Genomic DNA, 22204 nt, shown 5'->3' with positions numbered 1-22204 from the left:
GTCATATACAGTATGATCAGGTAATGACTACAGAAAAAGGCTTAGATATGTCAGCATGTTGACACATACCCTTTCCGGAGTTAAAATATTCTACAAATATGTAACGTTAAGCAGGTGCACGCGTATCAGGTGCGTGTCTTCAATGTATCTCACCCCAGATATTACCCCAGACTCATATGTTAGCAGGGAGATTTCGGAGGTCCAGTTTGAATCCATGAAGAAACTATCCCATTACGGAGAATATCCTAGCTCCTTATATGAAATGAAGGACATGCGTATCTGGAGCATATCTAGTCCTTATATCTAATAAAATGTCAGACATCCGGAAATACTGTATATAGATAAAGATATCCCCTGATATGACCCTTTTCACCCAGTGTAGTTGCCAGAGTTCTGGAAAATGTCTTTAAGGCTTGTCTTACTGTGTTGATGTCTATTCTGGATAAGAGAAGAATGGGCACAAATATGATGACTCATGCCATCATGTCTTTTTACAGTCTGTATGTCTGAGATTATTAGATACATACATGGCAGGAAGCCATCATTGAATGTTAAATGTTCGTTAAATGTTCTAGTTGTCATCTAACTGACTTCAACGTGAAATCAACAAAAAATGTCACCATATCATTGGATTTATGTTAAAAGTTGGGTAAAAAAAATACGAAATTCCCTTACATGGATGACTTTCTTCCCCCCAAAATCCCCGTTGATTCAACGTTTTCACATAGAATGTCAATTCAACCAGTGGGTTATTACGCAAATGATGTCCCCCGCCCCTCTCTCTCTCTCTCTCTCTCTCTCTCTCTCTCTCTCTCTCTCTCTCTCTCTCTCTCTCTCTCTCTCTCTCTCTCTCTCTCTCTCTCTCTCTCTCTCTCTCTCTCTCTCTCTCTCTCTCTCTCTCTCTCTCTCTCTCTCTCTCTCTCTCTCTCTCTCTCTCTCTCTCTCTCAAGATAAGACGCGCCGTCGATGGTCTCTCCCCTCCTTGCTTCTCCCCATGCCCCTCTCGTTATAAAGCTGCGTTTCCGCGCTGTGAGTCCCTCCACACAGAACAGCCCAGAGGCGGCAGAGAGACGCACCAACACATCTCACACGAGAGAGAGCGCGCATCTGTTCTGTCCGCGTGGCTACATACAGCAGGTGACTGGCTGAGCATTTAGAGATCAACATAAGGTAAATTTCCGCTCACTCTCACACAGACATTTGACAACATTCTTAAAGATGTTTGTTGTCTAGCTCTGGTGCTCCGATATTGTTCCTCTGCTTTTACGCGTATTAAACAAAGTGAGGGAATACAGCTATGTTACCGTTTATTCAATATTCTAGTTGTTGTCGTCTTGAAATATATATATATTTTTTTAGATGCTGTCAATCAGTCGGTGTGGGTTAAAGATATGTTTCAGCGCGAGGGAACCCTTTTGACTCCAGTCAAACGTGGATATTCGTCAATCGCATGCAGCGATCTGGTTTACCCATGACCAAACGCTAATGGAGATGAATTACCGGCTACTGATGTGTGTGTGTGTGAGTGAATGAGAGAGAGAGAGAGAGAGAGAGAGAGAGCGGCATAGCGAGAGAGGAGGGGCGGGGGGGGGGGGGGGGGTCTTTCTCCTTTCTCCTTTCTGTTGTGAAGCCATTTGACAGTTTGAAAATCATTGGTAATTGTTTGAAAATCAAATCAAATTGTATTGGTCACATACACATTGTTAGCAGATGGTAATGCGAGTGTAGCAAAATGCTTGTTCAGTGTAATCTGTTTAGTTCTCGATTGTTGTCAGTTTAATGAATTTAAAAAGTGTATAATTTAACCTTATGCGGTGTAGTTAGCTTACGAGAATTTAGGTAGGCTACAGAAGGCCTAAGCTATTGTAGCCTATATCAGTGGTTCCAAAACTCTGGGGCGTGCCCCCTAGGGCGAGGGGTTGGCAGGGGGTCAAAAAAGGAACTCAGTCTGGCTTTAAACTTACTCTTGAAAGTTGTAATAGTAGAATGCACAAGGTGCCGTTTCAAAATTGGGTAGTGCATCATCAGTTCTTCTTGTCATGTCAGTCATTGCATACCGTAGAGCTATTTATAACTTGTCAGAACTGTCCAGATCAACTAGCCCATGTCGGCTAACATTTTTTATTTTTATTTTTTTTAGCCCATAGATATTGTTGTAATTTTTTAGTCACTCAAATATAACATGAATACACATTAGACATGGTAAAATGTATAGAATTTCAAGAAAATGTGCTTTAAAACAGCAAAATTGTCTTTGCACCCTATGACAAAATGTGTAGAATTGCAGGAAAGAAGCTTTAAACCTGCAAAATTCGCTCCACCAACAAGAGGGATGTGAACAGTTTGTGTCATGAACAGTCATGCTTGTACCCATAGAAATAGATGTGGCGCTCACATGCAGGGGGAAGGGGGATGTTCCCCAATGCTGGAAGGGGGGCCTCATGTGAAAAAGTTTGGGCACCCCTGGCCTATATGATTGTAGCTAAATTTGATATCAAATAAAGAATCAGGACAGGTTTGTCTGTCAGCAGAACTCTGGTAAAGGCTGTAAGGCAGAGACACAGAATTATTTTCAATTATTATCCAGCATATTGTCCTCCAGGAGTGGCTGTGTCTGTCTCACCTCACTTCATGGGCCTTGGTAGGACAGGAAATCAACCAACCAAACAACCAATAAATGTATCTGTATAGTTGGTATTTGTGTGGAGGAAAATGTGTGTGTTTCTGTGTGTGTGTGAGTTTGTGTGTGCGGTGTGTGTGTGTGTGTATGTCACTGCTGTGATTTTAAATGGGTTCTGCTCTTATCAGTGTAGATAACGCCTGGCTCTGATTGGTAGACGCTCGAGTGTTCCAGGCGTGCTGTGTACACAGGTTACTCCTGAGAAAGGATCAATACCAGACATCCTGTAACTCTGTGCGTGTGTGCCTCCGTGCGTGCATGTGTGTGTGTATGTGCGTGTGTTATAACATGTACAGTGTTGACAACACATTTTCAGCGAAACAAATGACAGTGTATTGTAACATGTACAGTGTAAAAGCAACACATTTCCCAGAGCAGGCCAACAACACACATAATGAAGTGTTACGCAATAACACAGCAGCTAACACCACAGAATAGGATTGTAACGGCAGTCTACTTCGTCCTCCTCCTCAGACAAGGAGAGGCGAGAAGGATCAGAGGACCAATACGCAGCGTGGTAATTTTCCATAATGAATTTAATCAACACAAAACAATACACTATACAAAACAACAAAAGAACATACTGTCACAGTCCTAGCTGGTGCAGAACACAAACACAGAGACAGGAAATAACCACCCACAATCCCCAACACAAAATAAGCCACCTATATATGATTCTCAATCAGGGACAACGATTGACAGCTGTCTCTGATTGAGAACCATATCAGGCTGAACATAGAAACAGACGAACTAGACACACAACACAGAATTCCCACCCAGCTCACGTCCTGACCAACACTAAACAAGCAAAACACATAAGAACTCTGGTCAGGACGTTACAGTACCCCCCCCCCCCCCCCCCCCCCCCCCCTGAGGTGCGGACTCCGAACGCACCCCTAAAACTCAAGGGGAGGGTCTGGGTGGGCATATGTCCGCGGAGGGTCTGGGTGGGCGAGGACACCACTCCACCCCTGTCTTTGTCCCCCTCCTTAGCGTCCTTTGAGTGGCGACCCTCGCCCACGACCTTGGCCTAAGAATCCTCCCCAAGGCCCCCACATGATTTAGGAGGTAGCTCAGGACAGAGAGGTAGCTAAGGACAAAGAGGTAGCTCAGGACAGAGAGGCAGCTCAGGACAGAGAGGCAGCTCAGGACAGAGAGGCAGCTCAGGACAGAGAGGCAGCTCAGGACAGAGAGGCAGCTCAGGACAGAGAGGCAGCTCAGGACAGAGAGGCTGCTCAGGACAGAGAGGCAGCTCAGGACAGAGAGGCAGCTCAGGACAGAGAGGCAGCTCAGGACAGAGAGGCAGCTCAGGACAGAGAGGCAGCTCAGGACAGAGAGGCAGCTCAGGACAGAGAGGCAGCTCCGGACTGAGTGGCAGCTCCGGACTGGAGGGCAGCTCATAACTGGAGGGCAGCTCATGACTGGAGGGCAGCTCATGACTGGAGGGCAGCTCATGACTGGAGGGCAGCTCATGACTGTAGGGCAGCTCTGGCAGCTCCTGACTGGCTGGCGGCTCTGGCAGCTCCTGACTGTCTGGCGGCTCTGGCAGCTCCTGACTGTCTGGCGGCTCTGGCAGCTCCTGACTGTCTGGCGGCTCTGGCAGCTCCTGACTGTCTGGCGGCTCTGGCAGCTCCTGACTGTCTGGCGGCTCTGGCAGCTCCTGACTGGCTGGCGGCTCTTGCAGCTCCTGACTGGCTGGCGTCTCTGGCAGCTCCTGACTGGCTGGCGTCTCTGGCAGCTCCTGACTGGCTGGCGTCTCAGGCAGCTCCTGACTGGCTGGCGTCTCCGGCAGCTCCTGACTGGCTGGCGGCTCCGGCGGCTCCTGACTGGCTGGCGGCTCCGGCGGCTCCTGACTGGCTGGCGGCTCCGGCGGCTCCTGACTGTCTGGCGGCTCCGGCAGCTCCTGACTGTCTGGCGGCTCTGGCAGCTCCTGACTGTCTGGCGGCTCTGGCAGCTCCTGACTGTCTGGCGGCTCTGGCAGCTCCTGACTGTCTGGCGGCTCTGGCAGCTCCTGACTGGCTGGCGGCTCTTGCAGCTCCTGACTGGCTGGCGTCTCTGGCAGCTCCTGACTGGCTGGCGTCTCTGGCAGCTCCTGACTGGCTGGCGTCTCAGGCAGCTCCTGACTGGCTGGCGTCTCCGGCTGCTCCTGACTGGCTGGCGGCTCCGGCGGCTCCTGACTGGCTGGCGGCTCCGGCGGCTCCTGACTGGCTGGAGGCTCCGGCGGCTCCTGACTGGCTGGCGGCTCCGGCGGCTCCTGACTGGCTGGCGGCTCCGGCGGCTCCTGACTGGCTGGCGGCTCCGGCGGCTCCTGACTGGCTGGCGGCTCTAGCGGCTCCTGACTGACGGACGGCTCTAATGGCTCGGGACAGACGGGCGGCTCTAATGGCTCGTGGCAGACGGATGGCTCAGATGGCGCTGGGCAGACAGATGGCTCAGACGGCGCTGGGCAGACGGATGGCTCAGACGGCGCTGGGCAGACAGATGGCTCAGACGGCGCTGGGCAGACAGATGGCTCAGACGGCGCTGGGCAGACGGATGGCTCAGACGGCGCTGGGCAGACGGATGGCTCAGACGGCGCTGAGCAGACGGATGGCTCAGATGGTGCAGTGCAGGCAGCTCAGACGGCGCTGGGCAGACGAGCAGTGCAGGCGGCGTTGAGCAGACGAGCAGTGCAGGCAGTTCAGACGGCGCTGGGCATGCAGGCAGCTCAGACAGCGCTGGACAGACCTTCATGCGCTGGGCAGTGCAGGCGGCGTTGGGCAGACGGCTGACTCTGACCTGCTGAGGCGCACATTCGGCCTGGTGCGTGGTGCCGGAACTGATGGTACCGGACTGGAGACACGCACCTCAAGGCTAGTGCAGGTAGCAGGAACAGGGCACACTGGACTCTCAATGCGCACTATAGGCCTGGTGCGTGGTACCGGCACTGGTGGTACCGGGCTGAGGGCACGCACCTCAGGGCGAGTGCGGGAGAAGGAACAGTGCGTATAGGGCTCTGGAGACGCACAGGAGGCTTGGTGCGTGGTGCCGGAACTGGTGGTACTGGGCTGGAGACACGCACCACAGGGAGAGTGCGTGGAGGAGGAACAGGGCTCTGGAGACGCACTGGAAGCCTGGTGCGTGATGTAGGCACTGGTGGTACTGGGCTGGGGCGGGAAGGTAGCGCCGGATATACCGGACCGTGCAGGCGTACTGGCTGCCTTAAGCACTGAGCCTGCCCAACCTTACCTGGTTGCATGCTCCCCGTAGCCCGTCCAGTGCGGGGAGGTGGAATAACCCGCACTGGGCTATGTTGGCGAACCGGGGACACCATGCGTAAGGCTGGTGCCATGTACACCGGCCCGAGGAGACGTACTGGAGGCCAGATATGTAGAGCCGGCTTCATGGCACTTGGCTCAATGCTCACTCTAGCCCGCCCAGTGCGGGGAGGTGGAATAACCCGCACCGGGCTATGCACCCGTACAGGAGACACCGTCGATGACTAGAGTCTTTGACAATTTTTAGGGCCTTCCTCTGACACCGCCTGGTATAGATGTCCTGGTATATTTAGATTGAGCTACAGGTTTTACAGAGTCAAAATGACAGCGTACATTTGACTCTAATTGAAGAATATTTTACTCTGCCACAGATAACATTTGGTGCCAGTCTAAGAAGGGTAAAACATACTCTGGCAACAGAGTTATTTTTTTCACAGTTGAACATGCTCAATTTAGTGTTGATATTTAACTCTGCGTCATTGCGTTACACTCTGTCAGTATTAATTAACAATATCTGTTACTTTTTTAACTCTATGCCGTTTTCAGTATTCTACAGTTAATTATTTGGAGTAATGTTTACTCTCACAATATAACCACAATAGTTAATTCAACTCCTATGGAGTCAAACTCAACACCATTTTGGGGTTTATATGGTCCCATTTGAGGTGTAAGGGTGTAAAGTCTCATTTACAGTTGAAGTCGGAAGTTTACATACACTTAGGTTGGAGTCATTAAAACTCGTTTTTCAACCACTTGCCAAATGTCTTGTTAACCGACTTGCCAAAACTATAGTTTGTTAGGACATCTACTTTGTGCATGACACAAGTAATTTTTCCAACAATTGTTTACAGACAGATTATTTCACTTATAATTCACTGTATCACAATTCCAGTGGCTCAGAAATTTGCATACACTAAGCTGACTGCCTTTAAACAGCTTGGAAAATTCCAGAAAATTATGTCATGGCTTTAGAATCTTCTGATAGGCTAATTGACATAATTTGAGTCAATTGGAGGTGTACCTGTGGATGCATTTCAAGGCCTACCTTCAAACTCAGTGCCTCTTTGCTTGACATCATGGGAAAATTAAATGAAAAGAAATCAGCCAAGACTTCAGAAAAAAACATTGTAGACCTCTTTAAGTCTGGTTCATCCTTGGGAGTAATTTCCAAACCCCTGCAGGTACCACGTTCATCTGTACAAACAATAGTATGCAAGTATAAACACCATGGAACCACGCAGCTGTCATACCGCTCAGGAAGGGAACGCGTTCTTTCTCCTAGAGATGAACGTACTTTGGTGCGAAAAGTGCAACTCAGTCCCAGAACAATAGCAAAGGACCTCGTGAAGATGCTGGAGGAAACAGGTACAAAAGGATCTATATCCATAGTAAAACAAGTCCTATATCAACATAACCTGAAAGGTCGCTCAGCAAGGAAGAAGCCACTGTTCCAAAACCGCCATAAAAAAGCTAGACTACGGTCTGCTACTGCACATGGGGACAAAGATCGCACTTTTTGGAGAAATGTCCTCTGGTCGGATGAAACAAAAATAGAATTGTTTGGCCATAATGACCATCGTTATGTTTGGAGGAAAAAGGGGGAGGCTTGCAAGCTGAAGAACACCATCTCAACCGTGAAGCACGGGTGGCAGCATCATGTTGTCGGCGTACATTGCTGCAGTAGGGACTGGTGCACTTCACAAAATAGATGGCATCATGAGGATAGAAAATGATGTGGATATATTGAAGCAACATCTCAAGACATCAGTCAGAAAGTTAAAGCTTGGTCGCAAATGGGTCTTCACAATGGATAATGACCCAAAGCATACTTCCAAAGTTGTGGCAAAATGGCTTAAGGACAACAAAGTCAAGCTATTGGTGTGGCCATCACAAAGCCCTGACCTCAATCCTATAGGAAATTTGTGGGCAGAACTGAAAAAGCATGTGCGAGCAAGGAGGCCTACAAATCTGACTCAGTTACACCAGCTCTGTCAGGAGGAATGGGTCAAAATTCACCCAACTTATTGTGGGAAGCTTGTGGAAGGCTACCCGAAACGTTTGACCCAAGTTAAACAATTTAAAGGCAATGCTACCAAATACTAATTGAGTGTATGGTCACCTACAAACAAGCAAGATTTCTGTCTCTCACAGACCTGTAACTTCTTCTTTAAGAGGCTCCTCTGTCCTCCACTCGTTACCTGTATTAATGGCACCTGTTTGAACTTGTTATCAGTATAAAAGACGCCTGTCCACAACCTCAAACAGTCACACTCCGAACTCCACTATGGCCAAGACCAAGAGCTGTCAAAGGACACCAGAAACAAAATTGTAGACCTGCACCAGGCTGGGAAGACTGAATCTGCAATAGGTAAGCAGCTTGGTTTGAAGAAATCAACTGTGGGAGCAATTATTAGGAAATGGAAGACATATAAGACCACTGATAATCTCCCTCAATCTGGGGCTCCACGCAAGATCTCACCCCGTGGGGTCAAAATGATCACAAGAACAGTGAGCAAAAATCCCAGAACCACACGGGGGCCCTGTGAATGACCTGCAGAGAGCTGGGACCAAAGTAACAAAGCCTACCATCAGTAACACACTACGCCGCCAGGGACTCAAATCCTGCAGTGCCAGACGTGTCCCCCTGCTTAAGCCAGTACATGTCCAGGCCCGTCTGAAGTTTGCTAGAGAGCATTTGGATGATCCAGAAGAAGATTGGGAGAATGTCATATGGTCAGATGAAACCAAAATAGAACTTTTTGGTAAAAACTCAACTCGTCGTGTTTGGAGGACAAAGAATGCTGAGTTGCATCCAAAGAACACCATACCTACTGTGAAGCATGGGGGTGGAAACATCATGCTTTGGGGCTGTTTTTCTGCAAAGGGACAAGGACGACTGATCCGTGTAAAGGAAAGAATGAATGGGGCCATGTATCGTGAGATTTTGAGTGAAAACCTCCTTCCATCAGCAAGGGCATTGAAGATGAAACGTGGCTGGGTCATTCACTATGACAATGATCCCAAACACACCGCCCGGGCAACGAAGGAGTGGCTTCGTAAGAAGCATTTCAAGGTCCTGGAGTGGCCTAGCCAGTCTCCAGATCTCAACCCCATAGAAAATCTTTGGAGGGAGTTGAAAGTCCGTGTTGCCCAGCAACAGCCCCAAAACATCATTGCTCTAGAGGAGATCTGCATGGAGGAATGCGCCAAAATACCAGCAACAGTGTGTGAAAACCTTGTGAAGACTTACAGAAAACATTTGACCTCTGTCATTGCCAACAAAGGGTATATAACAAAGTATTGAGATAAACTTTTGTTATTGACCAAATACTTATTTTCCACCATAATTTGCAAATAAATTCATAAAAAATCCTAAAATGTTATTTTCTGGATTTTTTTCCCTCATTTTGTCTGTCATAGTTGAAGTGTACCTATGATGGAAATTACAGGCCTCTCTCATCTTTTTAAGTGGGAGAACTTGCACAATTTGTGGCTGACTAAATACTTTTTTGCCCCACTGTATATGAATGAGTGATGGTACAGAACGGCATAGGCAAGATGCAGTAGATGGTATAGAGTACAGTATATACATATGAGATGAGTAATGTAGGGTATATAAACATAAAGTGGCATAGTTTAAAGTGGCTAGTGATACATGTATTACATAAAGATGGCAAGCTGCAGTAGATGATATAGAGTACAGTATATACATATACATATGAGATGAGTAATGTAGGGTATGTAAACATTATATTAAGTGTCATTGTTTAAAGTGGCTAGTGATACATTTTTACATAAATTTCCATCAATTCCCATTATTAAAGTGGCTGGAGTTGAGTCAGTATGTTGGCAGCGGCCACTAAATGTTAGTGGTGGCTGTTTAGTGGTGGCCTTGAGATAGAAGCTGTTTTTCAGTCTCTCGGTCCCTGCTTTGATGCACCTGTACTGACCTCGTCTTCTGGATGATAGCGGAGTGAACAGGCAGTGGCTCAGGTGGTTGTTGTCCTTGATGATCGTTATGGCCTTCCTGTGACATCGGGTGGTGTAGGTGTCCTGGAGGGCAGGTAGTTTGCCCCTGGTGATGCGTTGTGCAGACCTCACTACCCTTTGGAGAGCCTTACGGTTGTGGGCGGAGCAGTTGCCGTACCAGGCGGTGATACAGCCCGACAGGATGCTCTCGATTGTGCATCTGTAAAAGTTTGTGAGTGCTTTTGGTGACAAGCCGAATTTCTTCAGCCTCCTGAGGTTTGAAGAGGCGCTGCTGCGCCTTCTTCACAACACTGTCTGTGTGGATGGACCAATTCAGTTTGTCCGTGATGTGTACACCGAGGAACTTAAAACTTACCACCCTCTCCACTACTGTCCCGTCGATGTGGATAGGGGGGTGCTCCCTCTGCTGTTTCCTGAAGTCCACAATCATCTCCTTTGTTTTGTTGACGTTGAGTGTGAGGTTATTTTCCTGACACCACACTCCGAGGGCCCTCACCTCCTCCCTGTAGGCCGTCTCGTCGTTGTTGGTAATCAAGCCTACCACTGTAGTGTCGTCTGCAAACTTGAAGACATACTTGATTGAGTATGTATTCACAGCCCAGAGGTAATACTTGGAGGTAATAGGTAATACTTGCTGAAAGCACCCTTGACAGCAATTACAGCTGTGAATCATTTTGAAAAATATTCTATCAGCCTTGCACAACTTTTAGGGCTGCATACAATACCAGTCAAAAGTGTGGACACACCTACTCATTCAAGGGTTTATCTTTATTTTTACTATTTTCTACATTGTAGAATAATAGTGAAGACATCAAAACTATGAAATAACACATATGGAATCATGTAGTAACCAAAAAAGTGTTGAACAAATCTAAATATATTTGAGATTTGAGATTGTTCAAAACAGCCAACCTTTGCCTTGATGACAGCTTTTGCACACTCTTGGCATTCTCTCAACCAGCTTTATGAGGTGGTCACCTGGAATGCATTTCAATTAACAGGTGTGCCTTGTTAAAAGTTAATTTGTGTAATTTCTTTCCTACATAATGTGTTTGAGCCAATCAGTTGTGTTGTGACAAGGTAGGTGTGGTATACAGAAGATAGCCCTATTAGATCAACAACCAAGTCCATATTATGGCAAGAACAGCTCAAATGTTTTATTTATTCATTTTTATTTTACTAGGCAAGTCATTTAATAACAAATTCTTATTTTCAATGACGGCCTAGGAACAGTGGGTTAAATGCCTTGTTCAGGGACAGAACAACAGATTTTTACCTTGTCTGCTCAGGGATTCGATCTTGCAACCTTTCGGTTACTAGTCCAACGCTCTAACCAAGAGAAACGACAGTCCATCATTACTTTCGGTCATGAAGGTCAGTCAATGCAGAACATTTCAGGAACTTTGAACGTTTCTTCAAGTGCAGTCGCAAAAACCATCAAGCGCTATGATGAAACTGGCTCTCATGAGGACCGCCACAGGAAAGGAAGACCCAGAGTTACCTCTGCTGTAGAGGATAAGTTCATTAGAGTTAACTGCACCTCAGATTGCAGCCCAAATAAATGCTTCACAGAGTTCAAGTAACAGACACATCTCAACATTAACTGTCCAGAGGAGACTACGTGAATCAGGCCTTCATGGTCAAATTGTTGCAAAGAAGCCACTACTAAAGGACAACAATAATAAAAAGGGACTTGCTTGGACTAAGAAACACAAGCAATGGACATTAGACCGGTGAAAATATGTCCTTTGGTCTGATTAATAGAATGTGACTGGCAGAACAGGTATGTGGAGGATGAGGGCTGCAGTAGGTATCTCAGATAGTGGAGAGTGAAGCCGAAGAGGGTTTTATAAATAATCATCAACAAGTGGGTCTTGTGACCGGTATACAGAGATGACCAGTTTGCGGAGGAGTATAAAGTGCAGTGATGTGTCCTATAAGGAGCATTGGTGGAAAATCTGTTGGCCGAATGGTAAAGAACATCTAGCCGCTCGAGAGCACCCTTACCTGCCGATCTATAAATTACGTCTCCGTAGTATAGCATGGGTAGGATGTTCATCTGAATCAGGGTTAGTTTGACAGCTGGGGTGAAAGAGGAGCAATTACGATAGAGGAAACCCTGTCTAGATTTAACCTTAGCCTGCAGCTTTGATATGTGCTGAGAGAAGGACAGTGTACCATCTAACCATACTCCCAAATACTTCTATGGGATGACTTCCTCAAGCTCTAAACCTTCAAAGGTAGTAATCACATCGGTGGGGAGAGGAGCATTCTTTGTTTGGTATACAGTATTTGTAAGGCCTTAACCATGCATTTTTCCAGACAATGTCAGGAATAAGCATGTTCCAGAAAAACTTTCCTTGCAGTGTAAGTTGGTTTTGTGAATGAAGAATTTGTCTTATATATTTATTATAACAAGATCTCTCAAGTAAGCCCACGCCTTCCAATCTGAGTTCTGGATCAACTTTGTGATCATTCCGAAAACTAAGATGAGTTTTCATTAGTGTAGTTAGACCACTGGGAACGGCTTTGATCACAGAAATAAACTCTCTGAAAGGTATTGGAAACTCTTTCAATGTTATAAATTTTTCATTTGTCAGAATATTACCCTTGTTGTCGAAAATATCAAGAACATATCAATTAACAACAAGTTAAGCTGTGTTCTGGTATATTTCACTTGTGATTGCATGATTATAAATATTTTTAGTAATATTTTTGCATTTGGCGCCCTCCAATTCTAGTGTTTTGTTAGGAAAGTGATCCCGTAAATGGGATCCGTAGCGCAGAGAAGTTAAGACCTCGGACTCAGTGACCGCCTGCAGGGAGAAACTTTGTAGCGGGGCAGGGGAGAAAAAGGGAGGAGCATCGGGCTAGTTGCATTAGAAGCGTTGGGAGATGAGAAATGTTGGATGGGCAAGGAGGCATGGCTGAGTCAAATAGGAATCCTGACTTAATGAAGTGGTGATTAAAGAGCTCAGCCATGTTCTCCTTGTCAGTAACAACCACTTCATCAACATTAAGGTACATGGGCAGCTGTGAGGAGGAGGGTTTATTCTCCAGATCTTTAACCATTTTCCAGAACTTCTTGGGGTTAGACCCACAGAGAGAGAACTGCTCCTTAAAGTAACTAACTTTGGCCTTCCGGATAGCCTGAGTGCACTTATTTCTCATTTGCCTGAACGAGTGCCAGTCAGCCTGAGTATGCATGTGCTGAGCTTTTCGCCAAATGAAATTCTTGAGGTGGAGTAACTCTGCAAGATCACGATCGAACTAGGGGCTAAACATGTTTTCAATTTTCATTTTATTTTTGGGGGCGTGTTTGTTAACAATACCACTGAAAATATAAAAAAAGAAGGTCCAAGCGTCTTCGACAGAGCGGATCAAGCTGATTCAATACCAATTTACAGAGGCCAGGTTATGAAGGAAGGCTTCCTCATCAAAGTTGTTTAGCAAGCGTCTATGACAAATCAGGACAGGTAATTTCACTGAGCAGCCATTATGAACACAGGCTGTAAAACAGTGATCACTAAGGTCAACACAGAAAAGGCCAGACTGATTGACTAGAGCGTCAACTCACTTGGAGCCTGATCTAGTGGGTACTATTCTATTAAACAGATATGATTGTCTGTCATGTATAATAGGGAATCATGTTAGCTTAAATAACATTTCTTCTTAACGTTTTACCTTACCGACTACACCTCACTTGGCACAGGTCTGAGTCATCCCTGATTAGAGGGGCTAGATGAAAAGTGCTGCGGAGGTTGTGTGTGTGTGTGTATGTCTGTGTCAGAGAGAGGGTTAGGTTGTTGACAAATATTTGGTTTGATCTTGAGCAGCCTGTCCTCAGTCTGCTGAATTATGTAAATATATGTGTGTGTGTTTGTGTGTGTATGTTTTAAGATAAAGAATGGTCTCTTCTGCAGAGTCACAGTAAGATGAGTGATCAGATGTGAAAGACAGTCAAACTCAATCAGGACAAATATGTGACACACACACACACACACACACACACACAGTCTTGTATAACTGACCCTGTGGGTACACGTAATTCAGTCCCATTTAAAATCCTATTTTCCCTAACCCCTAACACTTAGCTTAACCCTAACCTTAACCCAAAAACCTAACCTTTACCCTAACCCTAACCCTAGCTACACACACATACACACGCACACACACACAGTTGACTCCCCTGATCTTGCTCTGTCTCAACCCTGTATGTACTACATCATCTGTACAATTGTGTTTTCCAGTAAGAGGGCCACTAGAGACTATGCTGGATTAACATAAAGAAGTATTAGAAGGGTTACATCATAGTGAAAGTACTGTAAGTTGCAAGAAGCACCACGAAGTACACGTTGCCTCTTGCCCCATATAGTAAAAGGTAGCGCATTATATGGGGAATATGCCTAAAGTGAAAAGTGGTGTACTGTATGGGGAGTAAGGCTCAAGCAGAAAGTAGTATTTTGCATGTGAATAGGGTGTCATTTGAGACTGTATTTCGATCTACCTATTTCTGTCTACCTAAGGTACTACTGAATTACTACACAAAACCTATTTGTGCAGTAGTGACTATGTAGAGACGCGTAGGGATTTAGGTTGTGAATGTGTAGTTTATGCACTACTCAACTAGAGTTTTGTAGTCTTTCCAGTAGTATTCAGATATAGGTTTTTGCAGTTTGATGTTGGTAGATGGTAGTAAATAAATAGTCAAAACATTACAGCTTTACTACACAGGTGCGGCATAATACACACTTTTACATGAAATAGGACAAATATAAGCACCCACCTAATTATTTATAGTTAATATTATTTTTATTAAACAGTCTTTCTTAATAGTAATCAGGTACAGTTTTTACTACTTGATGTTAGTAGTAAATTAGTAGTCACAACACTACAACCAGACTACACCGGCTTTTCGTGACCGCAGAAGAAGGCAAAACAGGAAGTAGTTGATTGTTGTTATCTACTGTTTTTGACAATCCCGAATGTAGTCATCCTCATTGTTTAACAAATGTTTTTCTGTGTTTTATGTGATGTCTGTTAGCTGATGATTAATAATGGCTTATAATTGGTTGTTTCGTGCCTGTCTTTGGTTGTGCTTGTCTTTATTTTCTAAAAGGTTACGTTGTGAAGAAATGTGGCTGCAAAAAAAGAAGGAGGATCTGAAGATAGTTATTGTCACGTCGTGTATGTAGGTGGCAGGGAAGTCAAGCGCAGGAGAATTAATCTTGGTATAAATGGAGTATTTTAATAACTTAAAACACAAACTCCAAAACCAAAGTCCATAATAAAATAAATGTGGGTACAAGAACCCGTCGCACACCAATCCATAGAACATGAACATAACAATAAACAATCTCTGACAAGGACATGAGGGGAAACAGAGGGTTAAATACACAACATATATGAATGGGATTGGAACCTGGTGTGTAAGAAGACCAGACAAAACCAATGGAAAATGAAACATAGATCAATGATGGCTAGAAGACCGGTGATGTTGATCGCCGAGCATCGCCCGAACAAGGAGAGGCATCGACTTCGGCAGAAGTCGTGACAGTTATGTCAAAACTGAATGAGGACAAGGCCTCAAAGGGATTAACAAAAGTGTGAATATGTAATGAATTTCATTTAAAAAAAATTGAAGTTATTATTATTTGTTGTTTGATAATATAACTACAGTTAGAAACTTGAGGAAATAACATGTGCAATAGTCAAGTACATCTTAGTCAGAACGACTTACAGGAGCAATTAGGGTTAAGGGCCTTGCTCAAGTAAACATTGGCAGATCTTTTACTAAGTCGTCTTGGGGATTTGAACCAGCAACCTTTTGGTTAGATGAAACTTGCCTTCTCATTTTGAGATTAGATTGAGATAGCGTAGACAACTATTGTAGGTTTATAATTTGTTTATGTACAAGTTCTGAAAACACACAGAACCCTGTTTATTTTCATACACTATAGTTGTGGCTGCCCATAAGGTTATGGCATCACATTGTATTTAAAACATGGTTTATATATTATTGTTGTAATCAATGATTGCAGTATGGTTGTAATCCACTATTATTTTGGACTGAATCCTCCAAGGATTTCCATTGGAAATCATTTATGCATATTGCCACCAGCAGGAGGCGCGGTATGAACATCTCCCCTCCCCTCAACAACACTCGAAGAAAGATGTCTGTGACAACTCAAACCGTTTATGGTGAAAACTCGAACTGTTTTACCTTCTGTCTCCTTTTTCTTCTGTTAAACAGGTACTGTATGTGGTGTACACAAGCACATGATCTATAGAAAATGTTAGAGTCTAAATGGTTGGCTGAGTGATACTTACCGTTTATATGGAAAGTATAAAGTTTAAATGTGTAAATTGATCGAAGGAAAACCGTTAGCAATCTTGACATTGAGATAACTGGGTTTTGCGTCTAAGCTTGGCTAGCCCATAGGATAACGTAAGAAATGGCACCAGCTAATATTTTTGTTTGAACTTATTGATTTATAGCTCATCTGAGGTGATATTGTGGTTTATTTTCTACTTCGTTTATATTATCTAGGCCCTGTATGTCCCCATTCAAGTGTTCTATATTACAGAGTTGTATTTAGAAAAACGATATGCTAATGCTAAGCTAAATGCGCTAACGCTAGCCTGTCAAGTCTATAGGGTTGCTATTAGCTTAGCGGCTACCGTTAGCTTGCTCAGTTTTGAGATGACTGCATTGGTTTATGGTTTATTTAGCTAAAGGTTAAAACAGGCCTCCTTATATGTGCATTTATTTTCATTAAAACAGTACCTTATTGTTAATTTTTTCATCATCAGAGTGCTTGGTCACAATCCCGGATCCGGGAGCACCCTCATCAGTAAAAAAGCTGACTAGTATAGCCTAGCATAGCGCCACAAGTAAATACTAGCATCTAAATATCATGAAATCTCAAGTCCAAGACACCAAATGAAAGATACACATCTTGTGAATCCAGCCATCATTTCTGATTTTTTAAATGTTTTACAGGGAAGACACAATATGTATTTCTATTAGCTAACCACGATAGCAAAAGACACAACTTTTTTTCCCCACCATTTTTTTACTGCATAGGTAGCTATCACAAATTCGACCAAATAAAGATATAAATAGTCACTAACCAAGAAACAACTTCTTCAGATGACAGTCTGATAACATATTTATAGTATAGCATATGTTTTGTTCGAAAAATGTGCATACTTCAGGTATAAATCATAGTTTTACATTGCAGCCAACATCACAACTCTCACCAAAGCAACTAGAATAACTACAGAGAGCAACGTGAATTACCTAAATACTCATCATAAAATATTTATGAAAAATACAGTGTACAGCAAATGAAAGACAAAGATCTTGTGAATCCAGCCAATATTTCAGATTTTTTATATGTTTTACAGCGAAAACACAATATAGCATTATATTAGCTTACTACAATAGCCAACCACACAACAGCATTGATTCAAGACAACAATAGCGATAACGAATAAACCAGCAAAAGATATTAATTTTTTCACTAACCTTCTCAAACTTCTTCAGATGACAGTCCTATAACATCATATTACACAATACATATAGAGTTTGTTCGAAAATGTGCATATTTAGCGGCACAAATCGTGGTTATACATTGAGAATAGTAGCCAAGTTGCAGACAAAATGTCGGGAGAAATCTTGGGAGAGGCACCTAATCTAATCAATAACTAATCATAAACTTGACTAAAAAATACAGGTTGGACAGCAAATGAAAGATACATTAGTTCTTAAGATAAATACTGAGAAGGTTTATTTTGTATTACAAGTCAATTTACAGTATTAGCTAGCATGTCTATTTTAAATACAGAGGATGTATTATGTTACTGTACTTACAGTACTTTCTAGTCTTTTACAGCATCTGGCTGAATTATTAATGTTTTCCAGGCTTTAAAGTTATGGTCCCAAAGAACATCTGGAGGGCGGCCATGCAACCAGGCCAACAGTTCCACTGATGGCAAGAGCGCTGTTGGGTACTTTTGATGTTTGCATGTTGCTGAAAAAGCAACCTGAGAGGTATGTACAGAGATTGTATAGACCAGGCCTGGACAATTATTTTCCATGGAGGGCCACATTAGAATAGATTTTTGCCATCACAGGCCAGAATCATATTACAGGATTATACATCATGTGTATGACTATGTTGACAGATATATCTACTGTAAATCATGTCCAGATATGCTACTTAATTTTACTTTTTTAACATGCACAGAAATAAACCACATCCATGTTCTCCTTTTGGTAGGTATTTTCATTATTAAACATCAATGAACTACACGGAGGGAAAAGTACACTGTGCATTCAGCACCACGGACAGAACTCTTGTTAACGGGTATGCACAAAAACACAAGAAAGAGAGAGAGCTCAACATTACATTTAAACTACTCAATCAGTGTGAGTAGTGAAGTCTTTGATGGGCATTGACTAAAGCAGTGAAGTCAGGTATAGTTTCTGACGTCACCATGCGCAGGATAGGTGAGAGTCAGTAAGAGATGATCTGTGCCTTGACTTGTTATATTTCATCACTGAAAATGTCTGTTCACATACATAGGTTGACACAAACAGTACAAACATCTTATAATCTTTGGAAAGTTTTGTTCATTGAGAGATGCATAGAACCTCGTCAGTGACATTGTTTTGAATAGTTCTCCAATCACTGCATCAGACTGAAGATCGTTAAGCTCAAGTTGCAGGTCAGTGGGTCAGTCATTTATCCACATTGAAGGTGAAAGGAAAGGAAACCAACAGCATGTCATTTTCCAACACTTTGAAATCCTCAAAACGATGAGAAAACTCACTGTTCAAAGTACGCAGCAGCAATGTATACTTCTCCCGCTGGTCATCAAAAATGGAACAGACGAGTAGTGCCGTTAGGTTGATGAGATTGTTGGCTCCTACTTGGAGGATCAGGATGAGTAATTTTCCCATGAAGGCTTTGACAAGGCTGTACATCTGATATGCAAAAAGGCCCTTCCCTTGTAGTTTGGAATTCAGTTCATCATGAGGACCATGATGTCCACGGTGAAGGCAAAATCAAAAATGTATCTTGTAGTTGAGGGAAATCCACATATTTTCCTTTAATTTGCAAAAACTCAGCAATCTCCGACTTCAGGTCCCACGAACCTTCCCCAAACTCAGCCATCTCACGTTTGTGTGGTAGGGAGATCTGCATGACCCAACTGTCTCTTCCAACAGTGAGACAAACTGGTTTCAAGATTTTGATCTTATGACGTTTACCACTTTAGTGACTGTATCCACAACATGGCTCATTTTCAGAACACATTTACAGAGCACCTCCTGATGAATAATGCAATGCAGGAAACAAATTTTCTGATCTGGGTTCAGTTCAGCTACTTGATCTTGTATCCTTTTTAAAAGGTCAACGTTTTTTCCTGTCAAGTTTGGGCACCCATCAGTGGCCCCACTGGATAACTTTTCAAAACTCAGTCACAGCTTTGCCACACACTTATTAACCTCCTACAATAAATCTTTCCCTGTGGTTGTGCTCTTCATTGACTGCGCTGAAGCAAGCTCCTCTGTAATTTCAAAGTCTGGGGTATGCCTTGTAAGAATATCAACAACTGCGCCGTGTCACGTGCGTATCACTGCTCTCATCCAGGGCCAAGGAGAAATAGGTGAAATCCTTTACCTTGTCTTTCAACTGTTGTTCCATATTCTCTGCGATGTCCTCAACACACCGTGTCACTGTTCGTGTCACGTTCTGACCTTAGTTCCTTTTTTATGTCTTTATTTTAGTTTGGTCAGGGCGTGAGTTGGGGTGGGCATTCTATGTTGTTTTTTTATGTTTTGTTCTAGTCGTTATATTTCTATGTGTTTGGCCTAGTATGGTTCTCAATCAGAGGCAGGTGTCGATCGTTGTCTTTGATTGAGAATCATACTTAGGTAGCCTGTTTTCCCACTATGGGTTGTGGGTAGTTATTTTCTGTTTAGTGTTTTTTGTTCAGTATTCATTCTTTATTAAATTATTATGAATACGTACCACGCTGCACTTTGGTCCTCTTCTCCTTCCACCAACGACAATCGTTACAGTTCGTCTTGACAGGGGAACATTTTCCAACAGCTCTTTATTGTCGGTGCAAAGTTTTGCTGCATAGTCAATTAAACATTCTTTAATGAATTCGCCCACTGCTTTTGCAGCTGAGAAAGCAACTCTTTCGATGCACATACTCTCTGCTCAGAAGACATATTCCTATACTTCTCTGCATGCTTCGTCTGGAAGTGTCGGAACAAGTTGTAATCTTTTAAGACACCTCTCTTTGCACACTAAGCACACAGCTTTCCCTGATACCTCAATAAATTCACATTTCGATGTCCACTCTTGCTGGAACACCCTGCATTCAGTGACCCTGTCTACTATCCTTTTCTTTGAAATCTTTGAAAATCACATTTCTGCGTAATTTCTAGCTAGCTACTATTTGTAACTGTGACGTACGTGTGTGTCAACCTGTCAGTCACTGTTTGTCCTCGTGCAGTTGTTATTTATACGTGCCTTCAAAAGAAATGTCCCACAAGCGGTGGGAGTTAAATCATTACACAAAGGCAAGTATTCATTGGGCTTTAAATTTGAGTAACAAATACGTTTTTCAAAACTTTACTATCGCACATTCTTTATGTGATCTGAGCATGATTCCGCAGGCCGTATTGCATCAGGTCGCGGGCTGCATACGGCCTCAAGGCCGGCCTTTGCCCAGGCCTGGTATAGACCGTAGAATTAGAAATACTATAAGGGGCATAAGCCCTTAGATCATGGCTTGGAGGGGCTCGGCCTTGGGAGTGAGGGAGGAGCTTTCCCAGTTTGAAGAATATCAAAAGACATTGGGTAATTTCTTGAGGGACTCCATCTCAGAATGCACATTTAAGGATAACAAGTAGCTAGTTGCTGCTCACCCAAACCAACACTGTTTCTGATGAGAATGTCCATTTTACTATGGGAAAATGGAAAGGGAAAGGGGGATTCCTAGTCAGTTGTAGAACTGAATGCATTCAACTGAAATGTGTCTTCAACATGTAACCCCACCCCTCTGAACCAGAGAGGTGGGCGTGGCTGCCTTAATTGACATCCATGGCTGTGGTACAGTAAAACAGTGCCTTCGGAAAGTATTCAGACCCCTTGAATTTTTCCACATTTTGTTACGTTACAACTTTATCCTAAAATTGATTTTTTTAAAAAATAAGGTCCTCATCAATCTACACACAATATCCCATAATGACAAAGCAAAAACAGGTTTTTAGAATATATTTTTTAATGAATATAAAAATAAAGAAATATCAAATTGACATAAGTATTCAGATCCTTTACTCGGTACTTTGGTGAAGCACGTTTGGCAGCGATTACAGCATCGAGTCTTGGGTATGACGCTACAAGCTTGGCACACTTGTATTTGGGGAGTTCTTCTCTGCAGATCCTCTCAATCTCTGTCAGGTTGGATGGGGAGCATTGCTGCACAACTATTTATATAGGTCTCTCCAGAGATGTTCGATCGGGCTCTTGTCACGTTCCTGACCTGTTTTCTCTTGTTTTGTATGTCTTTATTGGTCAGGGCGTGAGTGTTGGGTGGGTAGTCTATGTTTTGTATTTCTATGTTGGGTTTTGTGTTCGGCCTGGTATGATTCTCAATTAGAGACAGGTGTGTATCGTTTGTCTCCAATTGAGAGTCATACTAAGGCAGCCAGGGTTTCACTGGGGTTTTGTGGGTGTTTGTTTCCTGTGTTAGTGTTTGGGCCACACAGGACTGTTTGAGGTTAGTCACGTTTGTTGTTTTGTATTTTGTAGTGTTTTCTTGTGTTTTCATTAAACATGTACAATTACCAATCCGCATCTTGGTCCGATCCATGCTCCTCCTCGTCTGAGGAGGAGAACGACATTGACAACCTTTACAGAAACACCCACCCCAACAGGACCAAGCGGATTGGAGCCGGAGGAAAGGAACTAAAGCAATGGAGAGAAGAGGAATGGAGTTGGGAACAAATATTCAACGGAGAAGGACCCTGGGCTAAGGTTGGTGTGAATCGCCGCTCGCGGGAGGAGAAGAAGGCAGCCACAGCCCAGGAGCGGTGGATTGAGGAGGCAGCACGTATGAGAGGCTGGAAGCCCGAGAGGCTCACCCAAAAATTTCTTGGGGGGGGGGCTAAAGGGGAGTGTGGCGAAGCCGGGTTGGATACCTGAGCCAACTCCCCGGGCTTGCCGTGGAGTAAGAGGGCGTCGTACTGGTCAGA

At 43.9% G+C, this 22204-nt stretch overlaps 1 protein-coding gene across 1 annotated transcript in view; it reads left to right on the top strand.

Annotated features, from left to right (window-relative positions):
* Nucleotides 1-954: 954 nt before the first annotated feature.
* The window catches only part of LOC129818229 (neuropeptide Y receptor type 1-like), a 182059-nt gene continuing 160809 nt past the window's right edge, over nucleotides 955-22204 (top strand). Inside the window, exon 1 of the mRNA XM_055873968.1 lies at nucleotides 955-1170. The gene's annotated coding sequence lies outside the window, so the exon portion shown is untranslated. The remainder of the gene's footprint in view (nucleotides 1171-22204) is intronic.

The sequence above is a fragment of the Salvelinus fontinalis genome, chromosome 21, assembly GCF_029448725.1.
Source record: "Salvelinus fontinalis isolate EN_2023a chromosome 21, ASM2944872v1, whole genome shotgun sequence".
NCBI classification, from domain to species: Eukaryota; Metazoa; Chordata; class Actinopteri; order Salmoniformes; family Salmonidae; genus Salvelinus; species Salvelinus fontinalis.
This window is presented reverse-complemented; position numbering and strand designations above follow the sequence as displayed.